Below are 10,820 nucleotides of genomic sequence, written 5' to 3' on the forward strand. Positions count from 1 at the left end.
TTCCCGTGAAGCTTACCAATATTTTACAAACTATATGTAAAAATTTTGTGTCTTAATGACGGAAGTCCAGAGCATTTATAAACCAGCACTTAACACCCCCTTGGTAAGGAATGCTCCTGGCACCTTAACCACTCTCTACGTTTGGACTCTGCTTACATGGAGGTGGAGTTCCCACAGCATTAGCTTAGGCTCTGGGGCAAAATGTAGTAAAATACAATGTGTGCTCAAGATGAGGTACTAGCAGCACATGTGGCCCAGTAGCAGTACAACATGGACTGCAACTGACTGAAGGTACTCTCTTGCCCTGGGCCCCTCTTAAAAACTAACAGTATTCTGAATCACACCATATACATCAGCAGTAGCAGTATTTTCAAGTACATTGATATGCTGCCTCAGAAACCGAGAGAAAACCTCATAGTTGAGTCATCTTTATAAGTGGTAAGAATAAAAAGTGCAATACATTTTCTTATACTTTAGAGAGCTGTCCCCAAATGCCCCAGACTATTGATTCACTTTTGAGACAGGACTCTGAATCTTTAGATTATTTATCTCCCATTCTTTGTACATATGTGTTACACTACAAAATCCAAAGTACTTCCTTCCCCTTGTTAACAAGATTATGTTAGGATGACTCACCAAAACAGTAAGCCAGCATTAGGAAAGAAAAGCAAGATCCCTGTAGACTACAGTGAGACCGAGAAGCATTAACATGATCTTGGGGCAAGAAGTTACTGTGTACTAGTCTTCCTCCCAGGTGAGTGTGAATACTTTTGATCCTCATTTCTGAAGTTGATTAAAATAAATTATTTCTCAAATCAGTAGTCACAATCCAAGAATTTTAGGCTATGTTGATCAGTTCCAATAAAAGCACCACATCCAGCACAGCAGCTAAGATTGGGGCTCCACTTACTATTCTGTCATTTTCCACAGCTCATTTGCTTTTTCCCTCAGGAATGTACAGGTGAATTAAACTGGAATATGCTGGTAATCACTGCATCTTCATTCTTTGAGGATGACATTATTCACTGCAAATTATCCTAGGATCCGGTATTCCTTCTGATTTACATTTTAGGCCTGAAATAGGGGCAGTTTCTGGGGATTTTGTTTTGTCCTTCTTGACACAGACTCTTAGCTATGGTAGACTCCAGAGTAGCCAATCTGGCATTTGTTTAGTTTATCATTCCCAATATGCACTCTTGGAAACCAAGAAATAATGATGACATTTCTGTTCTTCTGATATCAGAATCAGTTAATGGTTAATATCTAATAGCACATGAAAGAATTCTGTATATTCTTTTTCTAAATATACAATTACTCTACTAAATGGCAGTAGAGTTCTTTAGGGGAAGAGTTTACAATAAGGGACATTACAATGTCCTTTGCCAAAGAGATCTAGCCTCCACTTCAATCCAAATGTTCAGGGTTTGAACTTAGGTTTGAAAATCAGGTGAGTTATAACAATTTCCATTCGGGGATCCAACATCAGCCTTCTGCTTGTCAGCTATATATATATTTTAAGTTACATATGTCCACATCCTATGCAGCAGCCATATTGTCAAAAAAGAACATGATCTACTAGCCACCACCACAGATCCCTGTGGGATAAGGCACCTAGAGTTCACTCTGGTAATGCTATCAGTTAAGATTAACTACACTTTTTAAAAATGTAATTCCACAGAAAAACTTTGAGAAATGTTGTAAAAACATGCCTCCCTCAGCAGGAGCGAGAGCTGGGTTTTTTATTCGGATTTCTTCAATCATGACATAGATATGCTCTCAAGGAGTGCATATCCTGATATTCAAATCTGTTACCTTTGCAAAGTAACTTCCAATTCTTCAGTAAAGACAAACAAACAAAATTTTAGGCAAAGAAACGCAAGTGCTGTCAGTTGGAAATGGTCTGGAACTCACTGATAGGATGTAGATGTGGCACCAGCATTTGCTACATTGCACCCCTTGTACTATGCAGATCCACTTACTGTCTGACGTATGGAGATATCCTTTGAGTTGTAAAGCTGTATACACAAGTCTTGTCTTTCCCAAGAAATATTTATTCAGATTCCAAAGTGTGAGGACCCAGGATCCTTCCCATTATATTCCCAAAGAGACTCTTAGAAGGAGAGGAAGGACAGCTAGCTCTTTCTTTTCTACAAATGCCAAAGTTATTTTCTGCGATACTTGCCTACAGTAGATCCTGTTACATGCAGGATTGTATCTGGTTCCCCTCACATCAACCCAGGGATAAAAATAAGGGCAAAGTGAGCCCTAAACAGTTAATAGTGTATATAAGTAATTATAATCTACCCTGTTCCAGAATTTTCATGCTGGCATTTAAGACAATATTAATGAATGTAGACACTAAAGACTTAATAAACTCCTTTTTCCTGCCTGCTTATCTACTGTCAAGAGGAATCCAAAATGACAAAGCAGCAGCCATAATCCTGACTAAGGGTCAGGATTAGTGGACCCTTACTTGTGTTCCCTGATAGAAGCATACTTCCCCTCCCCCTTTTCCCCCAAGCCACCACTCCTCACACTTTAGTTTCTTTATTCCAATGGTGCTTAAAGTTGTGCACGTAGAAACACAAATTCCAAAATGGGTCATGGAAATGACAATGAGAGAAGCGAGTCTTATTTCCATGCAGTAGTTCTCAAAGCAGTGTATTCTACCTGTCAGGGATATAGTGCCACAAAATGGCCGTTGGTTCAAATTATATATTTTATCTTAAAATATAGTGGCCCAACTTCACCAGATGTCGTATCCAGCTTTGTACATTAGGTAAGCATTTACCTAATCATTACAATGTTTTCCCATTCAAGGTTTTGGGAATGATTTTTAGAAAAATTTTCCCCACAGCCATAGGAGATGAGACTCTCTTTAATCCTCCCATAGAATCTTTCTACATTTCACTGTGTATCATGAGTTGGCAGTTAGCTGAAATGAGCCTGTCATTTTCTTCTTTCATAGCATTTCTTCTTTTACTGCACTGAATAGAAAATACCCAAATGCACAATCATTTTAATAGTCAGTATCATTATATCTCTCATGCAATGGCATAAACCAGTGTTTCCTGGAGTAGTCTGAAGGGGCTAAGCATAATCTTAACCCCTTAGCATAGATGGGTTCTTCAGGCAAAGAAACGCAAGTGCTGTCAGTTGGAAATGGTCTGGAACTCACTGATAGGATGTAGATGTGGCACCAGCATTTGCTACCTTGCGCCCCTTGTACTATTCAGATCCACTTACTGTCTGACGTATGGAGATATCCTTTGAGTTCAAAAATGAGGCAGGCGGGTTCTTAACCACTGCGCCACCAGCAGATGTCCCAGCCACAGGAATAGATATATAAAGAGTCTGGGGTTTTTGAGAAGGAATCACACTCAAGAGAAAGCAAATATAAAAGATGGCTCCCACTGTTTTGTTTTGTTTTTTTTTTTTTTTGTACATCAGGGTATAAGACATGAAGCCAACAAACTAAAGAATATAAATGAGGGAATCACAATAAAATGGAACCTTCTAACTCAGCTGACCCTGGGACACATACTCCTCTGGGTTCCTACTTGCAAGCTTAAAATGTCCTCACTCATTAGGCCAGTTTAATGAGGTTTCCAATTTCTTCCAGTGGAAATCATCTTAATTGATATATGTGGTATGATGATGTTATCTGTCTAAAACTGAACAAATTTTATCTATCATAAGTAAATTCAAGGGGAAAAAGAATACAATTGCACTTAAGATTAAACAGTAATTATTATTTTTGACATATTTTCCAGTGAATTGAGATATAATAGATATATTGTGTAAGGTGTACAACATGACAATTTGATTCACATATATACTGTGAAATGATTACTACAATAGGCTTAGTTAACACCTCCATCATTGCACATAATTACCTACTCTCTTAGCAAGTTTTAAGTAAATAACACAGTACCATTAACTATACTCACCATGCTTTAAACTAGATCCCCAGGACTTATTCAATTTATAACTGGAAGTTTATACTCTTCGATCAACATCTCCCCATTTCCCCTATCCCAGACTCCTGGCAAGCACTATTTATGAGTTTCTTATGAGTTCAGCTTTTTCAGATTCCACATAAGGATGAGATCATACAGTATTTGCTTTTGTCTGTCTGACTTCTTTCAGTTAGAACAATGCCCTCAAGCTTTATCCCTGTGTTGCAAAAGGCTGATTTTCTTCCTTCTCGTGGCTGAAATATATTCCAGTGTGTATGTGTGTGTATGTGTGTATTACATTTCATCATTTTATCCATTATTGGGCACATACGCTTTTTCCATGTCATTATTTACTATTGTGAATAACGATGCAATGAACATGGCGGTGCATATACTTTAAGGTGATAATCACCAAATTCCCTGCTTCCAAACTAAATCCTGAAGTGAAGACAAATTTCATCTGTTCTATGAATTGGAATCTGATCTTTTAACTATTCTGTGCATATATTAAGGTGGATCACATGAAGTTCCATTTTGCAAAGTCAAAAATGATCAAATATTGGGACTTCCCTGGTGGCACAGTGGTTGAGAATCTGCCCGCAATGCAGGGACAAGGGTTCGATCCCTGGTCCAGGAGGATCCCACATGCTGCGGAGCAACTAGGCCCATGCGCCACAACTACTGCGCCTGCGCTCTAGAGCCCGCGAGCCTGCGTGCCACAGCTACTGAGGCCCGCATGCCTAGACCCTGTGCTCCGCAGCAGGAGAAGCCACCACAATGGGATGCCTGCGCCCCGAAACGAGGAGTAGCCCCCGCTCACCGCAGCTAGAGAAAGCCCACATGCAGCAACGAGGACCCAACACAGCCAAACATAAATAAATAAATAATCAAATATTAACAATTTCATATGGAACAACCAATTTGTAATCTCAAAAATAAGTATGTAATACTAAAATATTGCACTGTTTTATATTTTTATATGTTTTCCTATATAGCCAATGTGATAGAAATTAGGCAGACAAAAATGAATAAGATCTAGTCCCTTCCCTTAAAGAGCTTACAGCTGATACCTAATAGGTATAAAGTAAATAAATGAAGTTATGAATCAATGAATACATACAGAATGTAACTGGCTGATACAGGGCAGACAGAGGAGTAAATAAAACATTGAAAATGAAAATGAAATCACAGGAAGTGGGTAAAACAGCCATTTATTACCTGTAAGTTACTAAGTAAATGCTTTGTAAATAACAATAGTGATAATAATACCTTCAATATATTATTCCCCACCTTATAATTAGCATCACATAACTTCAGAGAGTAGATTTTTGTATCTTCCATGGTGAACCATGTTAGGGTTTTTCTCTTAATTTTGCACAAGCAAAAGATTTTTTAAAGTGGCAAGCAGATATACATACATACATCTCAGTTACGAGGTATTGTAACAATTTTCTTTATGGGGGATATATAGGCTCTTTTTTTTTTTTGGATGTAAGTTAAGCAGATAATGTTTAGATGCAGGCTTGTTTGTAAGCAGGAGCATCTGGAAGTTCTGAAACTTGATAGTTATACAAAGAAAATATATAATACACAATGCTGAGCATCAGTTTAAATACAGAATTTTGCTACAACGCTTGTTCACCATAGAGGACACATTATTCTTTTATTAAAGAAGGCAAAATTTAATCTGTTAAAAAATGTTCTGAACAAGTTCCAGATCTAGAAAGCAATTTATAGTAAAATTCAAACTAAAGAACATGCTGTACACTTTGTTTTCACATTGTGTGATATATATTTTTTTCCAGAATGAAAAAAAAAGTATGGACTCCTGTTAGACTGACAACCAAAGTAAATTCACCCTTGAATTTAGTAAGCCAGGATAGTGGATATATTCAGTTTGGATTTCTTCCACTTTAGATATTTATTTACTTCAGAACCTGAGTACTAAGAATACTGAGGTGAAAATTAGACATGTAGACTGAAAATACATTTGGATAAGAAGCATTTCAGGAATGGCAGAGCAAGACCTCTGAAAAACTGCTCCTCCATAAAAGCAATGATAATGATTGGCAAAATCAACTTTTTAGAACTCTAGAAATTAACCAAATGCTTGAAAAACACCTGAAAAAACATTATTCAATAAAAAAGTAAGATAAGTGAGGTTTGAAATGTTATAACAGGCCCTGTGCCCACGCCTTACTCCCTACTGTGCAGCAGTGTTGCAAAACAATAGCCTGGCTAGCAGCAACTGTGAAAACCAGCAGCCCTGCAGACACTGGAGGGAGCAGAATGGATTTAAAACAATCCCCTCACTAACCAAGACGGTCACAGTGCAGGCTGCTGCCTTCTAGGCAGACAGAAATGGACGCAGAAATCAAGGAAGGAACTCCCGTGCCTAAGGAATTCATTTCATGTTGTGGAGTTGAAACACAGGTTCTAAAATGTGGGCCCTGGACTGACCGCGTTAATACTCAAAGTGCCAACAGACCTAAGCTGCTTATTTTCTTTATTACGGGTAACACAGGTTTTTCTGCCTTTTATGTGCCATTTGCAAAGGCTTTGTATTCTTCAACAGAAAGACGCTTTCCAGTTTGGGTTATCAGTCATGCTGGGCATGCCGTGGCCCCCAAGGACAAGAAGATTCTGACAACTTTTGGACGATACAAATGCTCGAGAAATTAAGGACATCTATGGACTCTGTGGTCAAGTAGAATACAAACTAGCTTTCCTGAGAACTCATGTGCCAAAGGAAATGAAACTTGTGGTCATTGGTCATTCTGTAGGCTGCTCTTTTTCCCTTCAGATTCTGAAGCAGATGCCCCTGAGCTCCCAATAACTCGCTGCTTTCTGCTCTCTGCAGCAATTGAGTGAATGACTGAGTCACCCAACAGCAAGCTCGCCGATCCACTTTTGTGCTGGCTTTGATGTTCTCTATGTTCCTGGCTACTTACTACTTAAATCGTGGCCCGAGAAAATCAAGTCCTCGATGATCAGAATGCTCCTTCGAATGATTAACGTACAGAGTGAATTTTCCTTTCTGAATGCATTGGAACCATTCTGCCTCATTAGTGCTGCCTACCTTGGGAGCCAAGAAATGATGGAAGTGGTGAAGAGAGACAATGAAACCATAAAAGAACATGTACCTAAATTCACATTTTACTATGATACTATAGATGGTTGGTGTCCAAAAGCGTACTATGAAGACATGAAGAACAATTTTCCAGGAGACATATGACTCTGTGAGAAAAAAAATACCTCATGCATTTATCCTCTATTTTTTACCAGGAGCCCAACATGGAAGCTGACTGGCTAAAGGATGATCTGTCTAAACTATAAATACTGATACAAGGAACAAGCACTGACATAGAGGCAATAGGTGTACTGACTCTTAGTAGTAAGTAGTATACTTAGTAGGTAAATGTTAAATTTTAATGTTTGATATTAGAAGAGAAAAAAAGTGAGGCCCTCTTGGCCTAGAAACCATCATCTCCTAGCTCCCCATGCTATAGGCTGAAATAAACACAGTCGATCAATATTCCATAGGATTAACAACACATTTCCAAAGACTCTGGTAACACAGTGATCTAAACAAGGTCTCTTATGTTTGCACAAGATGCCCAGTGGCACCATACAGTTTTGGTAGGCAGAATCCTTGCAGACAAAAGGAAATCTAAATTTAGTTGATTTTAATTGAGTTACAGTGTAGAATAGGCTCCCCTAGAGAAAATTTTGAAAGACCTACTAGAAAATGTAAGAGACCTGTGAATGTTATGTGTGTAGTCGGATATGTGAAGTGTATGAGATCATGAGAAGAATATACTCAAGTTCCAGTAGAGAAGGGAGTGATGAGCAGTGGATCTTGGCAGTGGACCAGCTCTCTCTTAAGGACAGAAACTGAAGATCATCCCAGACTAACTTTGCACAGGTCTTGGCTGAGATTATCAGAATCAGACTGGATCCCAGGATAGCCTGCATATCCTACCTGTCACCACCATGCAGCATGTCTCAAACCACCAAGTCAGCCTTCTGTCTGGCTGCCAGTGGAACAAACCCAAACAGAGCCAATGGCAGGAGAAGCACTGCTTATTTCCTTCCCTGAGGAGTATGACTTCCTGATCTACCTGCAGTAGTCAGTGAATAAATTTCATCAGATATTCTTCTGATAAACTAACAACTAATAAGAGTTATTGAAGGATCCCAACGATACCTTCCTCCACAGACAGCCAGCAAACTCTGGTTGTGAGCTCCCTGCTGGCTCCTCTTCTCCAGAGCCAGGATGGGGAGGCACTGGGCTGTCCCAAATCAATCCTGTACCTGCCCACATGCAACTGCCCCTTCTGTGATTTTCTTCAGTCAAATTCCATTGAGGACCAGCAATGAGCCAAGTACTATATAAGCAGTGAAGACAGATTGTTAGCTACATTATGATTCTTGTCTGCTGACAATCTTCTATAAGTAATTTTTGAAAGGGCATCTTTAAATTGCTGAATAGAGAATCACCATAAATAAGTTTTCCACTTCTGCATTAGCTTTGTTCGTCAGAAAGAAATTATTTTACCCTTGAACCAAAAGAACTGATTAAATCATGTGAATTCACCCTCTCTGGACACCTTGGGGTTCAGTAAAGAAGAGGCTTGTTCTCTGACCTAGAGTAGGCTAATGATATGGCTTCCTACACTGACTGAATCCTGGGACCTTAGGAGCCAATAAATCCCACTGACTGCAAAGATGGTTGATGATCGATAGAAACATTCTATTTTCTCCTAGAGGAAATTCCTCATGGTGTTATCATTCCTTAAGGACAATGGGATGCTGTTCTTCTTCTCAAAACCTAAAGCCCCCTTATGAAAGATTCAGCTCTGATATGCTCCCAACCCAGTGGTAAGTGTTGAACGAGTTACAATCCTCTGGCATGGCTTCCGCATCGGGACAAATGACTTCTCAGAGGGTAAGAGCCAAGCTCCAGGCAAGGAGGTCTCCTGGCCCCAGAAAGGAGCCAGTAGGTGCATAAGCCATTGGTGCAAGGCTGCATACAAAGTCCTTACTAGCAACTGTGTGGGGAGGCCTTCTGGAAATCTTACGTTAGTAGCTGGGTCTCATGGCTCTGAAGTGCCTTGCACACAGCAGATGCTCAAGAGTACGAACCTAAAGCACTTAAGCAAGTACTGGGTAAATCATGCTACTGGAATAAAGAATAACATGCCCAGCTTTTCTTTTAGTGTTATTTTACAACATTACTTCATATTTCAGGAGTCCACACGTATGAAATTATATCTGGTACACCAAAGTTTACCAGAGCTTAAAAAATGATAAGAAGTAAAACAATAAAGTAAAAGATACTGGCTCTTAATTCCTGTTTATCATCTAAGCACCAAATGAATTTTCAAACTAAATGTCTTACCCACACTTACTGACCTTGCCTGGCCTGATCTCTGTTTGTTGAGGGAGAAAGGGTAAAATCTTAGTGTCCTCCTGAGGTAGACTAGGGTCAAAGTCTCTCTCTTAAATTGAAAAGCCATTTTTTCAATGGTTCTTTCAGAGAAGGAAGAATCAGATTTCAGGAAATTGAAGTTCATTTTATTTCATTAGGAATTAAAAATGTTTCCATGCATATGTATGAGGTGACAAGGGATGTGAATTCTGGAGGCCTTACCATCCGTGTGATTTTAGACAACTTCATCTAATTTCTCCATACCTCACTGTCCTCATTTATAAGATAGGATTAATAATAATACATACCTCATATTGTTAGACTTCAATGCGATGATTAAATGAAAGCATTTAGCAAAATGCCTAGAGTATCTTCTTGATAAAGATTGGCTATATTAATAAATATTATTAAACATTTTAATAATAAAAATAAACAAAAGACTAAAGTTGGTAAGCAGTGGATGAAATCCATTTCCCAGAAGCATTTCTGCCTGTATATACCGGTCGGTCACTTAGATTATTTAATAACTTCATCTGGGGTTATCTAGTGCTAAGTGAAAGGCCTGAACAAAAAATCATGACCAGTTGTTCCCAGTCTGCTCTGGACGGTGGGGAAGAATCTCCAGAGGCAGCCCCTGTGGCTTTTTGTGGCCGGATGTCCAAGGCAGCAGCCCTCTCACTATTGGCCTCTCCACCCAACCCTTGGAGAGCCAGTGACCTCCAAAGTCGTGATTTTTCTTTGTCCTTTGTTATATTAAAATTAAATTTAATTCCAGACTTGAGGAGACACAACAACTTAATGTAATACCTGATTCTGGATTAGATGCTTTTGTTACTTAAAAAAAAAAAAAAAAAAACACTCTTGGGACAGTTTGCACAACTTCATTGAATGGGATCTGAAGATTAGGTGGGAATAGGAGATCAATGTTAATTTTCTGATTTCAGTGGTTGTATTGTGGATAACTAGGAGAATCTCTTTACTTGTACTGAAGACACACTAAAATGTCTGGGAATCATGGAGCATTATGTCAATTTACTTTCAAATGGTTCAGAGGAAAAAATAGTTATCTGTACTTGCAACTTTTTTGTAAGTTTGAGATGATTTTGAACTGTATAGAAATAATTATTTAGAAAAATAAAAGAAATCCCTTCAAGTTCCATCCCAGATTATTGTCACTATCTACCTGACTGTACAGTTCCCCAAAAGCGTAAATCTCAGAATCAGAGCTTGTTCATGGCAAACAGTCTATACCATGGGTATTTATCTAAAATAATCAGTGGCAATTGTTTAAAAATCTCACCTGCCTGAGGTGACAATAGGAAGAGGATGACCAAAAACTTAAAAGTTAAAAATGGAGAATGAGATTAATAGGGGACTTTTAAAGCTTTAACTTATTCCTAGAAATCAAGAAGATAATGCCCATGTGAAAG

At 38.7% G+C, this 10,820-nt stretch overlaps 1 pseudogene; it reads left to right on the top strand.

The window, feature by feature from the left end:
* The first annotated feature begins 6,320 nt into the window (after positions 1-6,320).
* Positions 6,321-7,295, top strand: LOC113626117 (lipid droplet-associated hydrolase pseudogene; annotated as a pseudogene).
* Positions 7,296-10,820: the final 3,525 nt, after the last annotated feature.

Source organism: Aethalodelphis obliquidens, unplaced genomic scaffold (assembly GCF_003676395.1).
Source record: "Aethalodelphis obliquidens isolate GAN/ISIS:26980383/991018 unplaced genomic scaffold, ASM367639v1 scaffold17, whole genome shotgun sequence".
In the NCBI taxonomy this organism is placed as follows: Eukaryota; Metazoa; Chordata; class Mammalia; order Artiodactyla; family Delphinidae; genus Aethalodelphis; species Aethalodelphis obliquidens.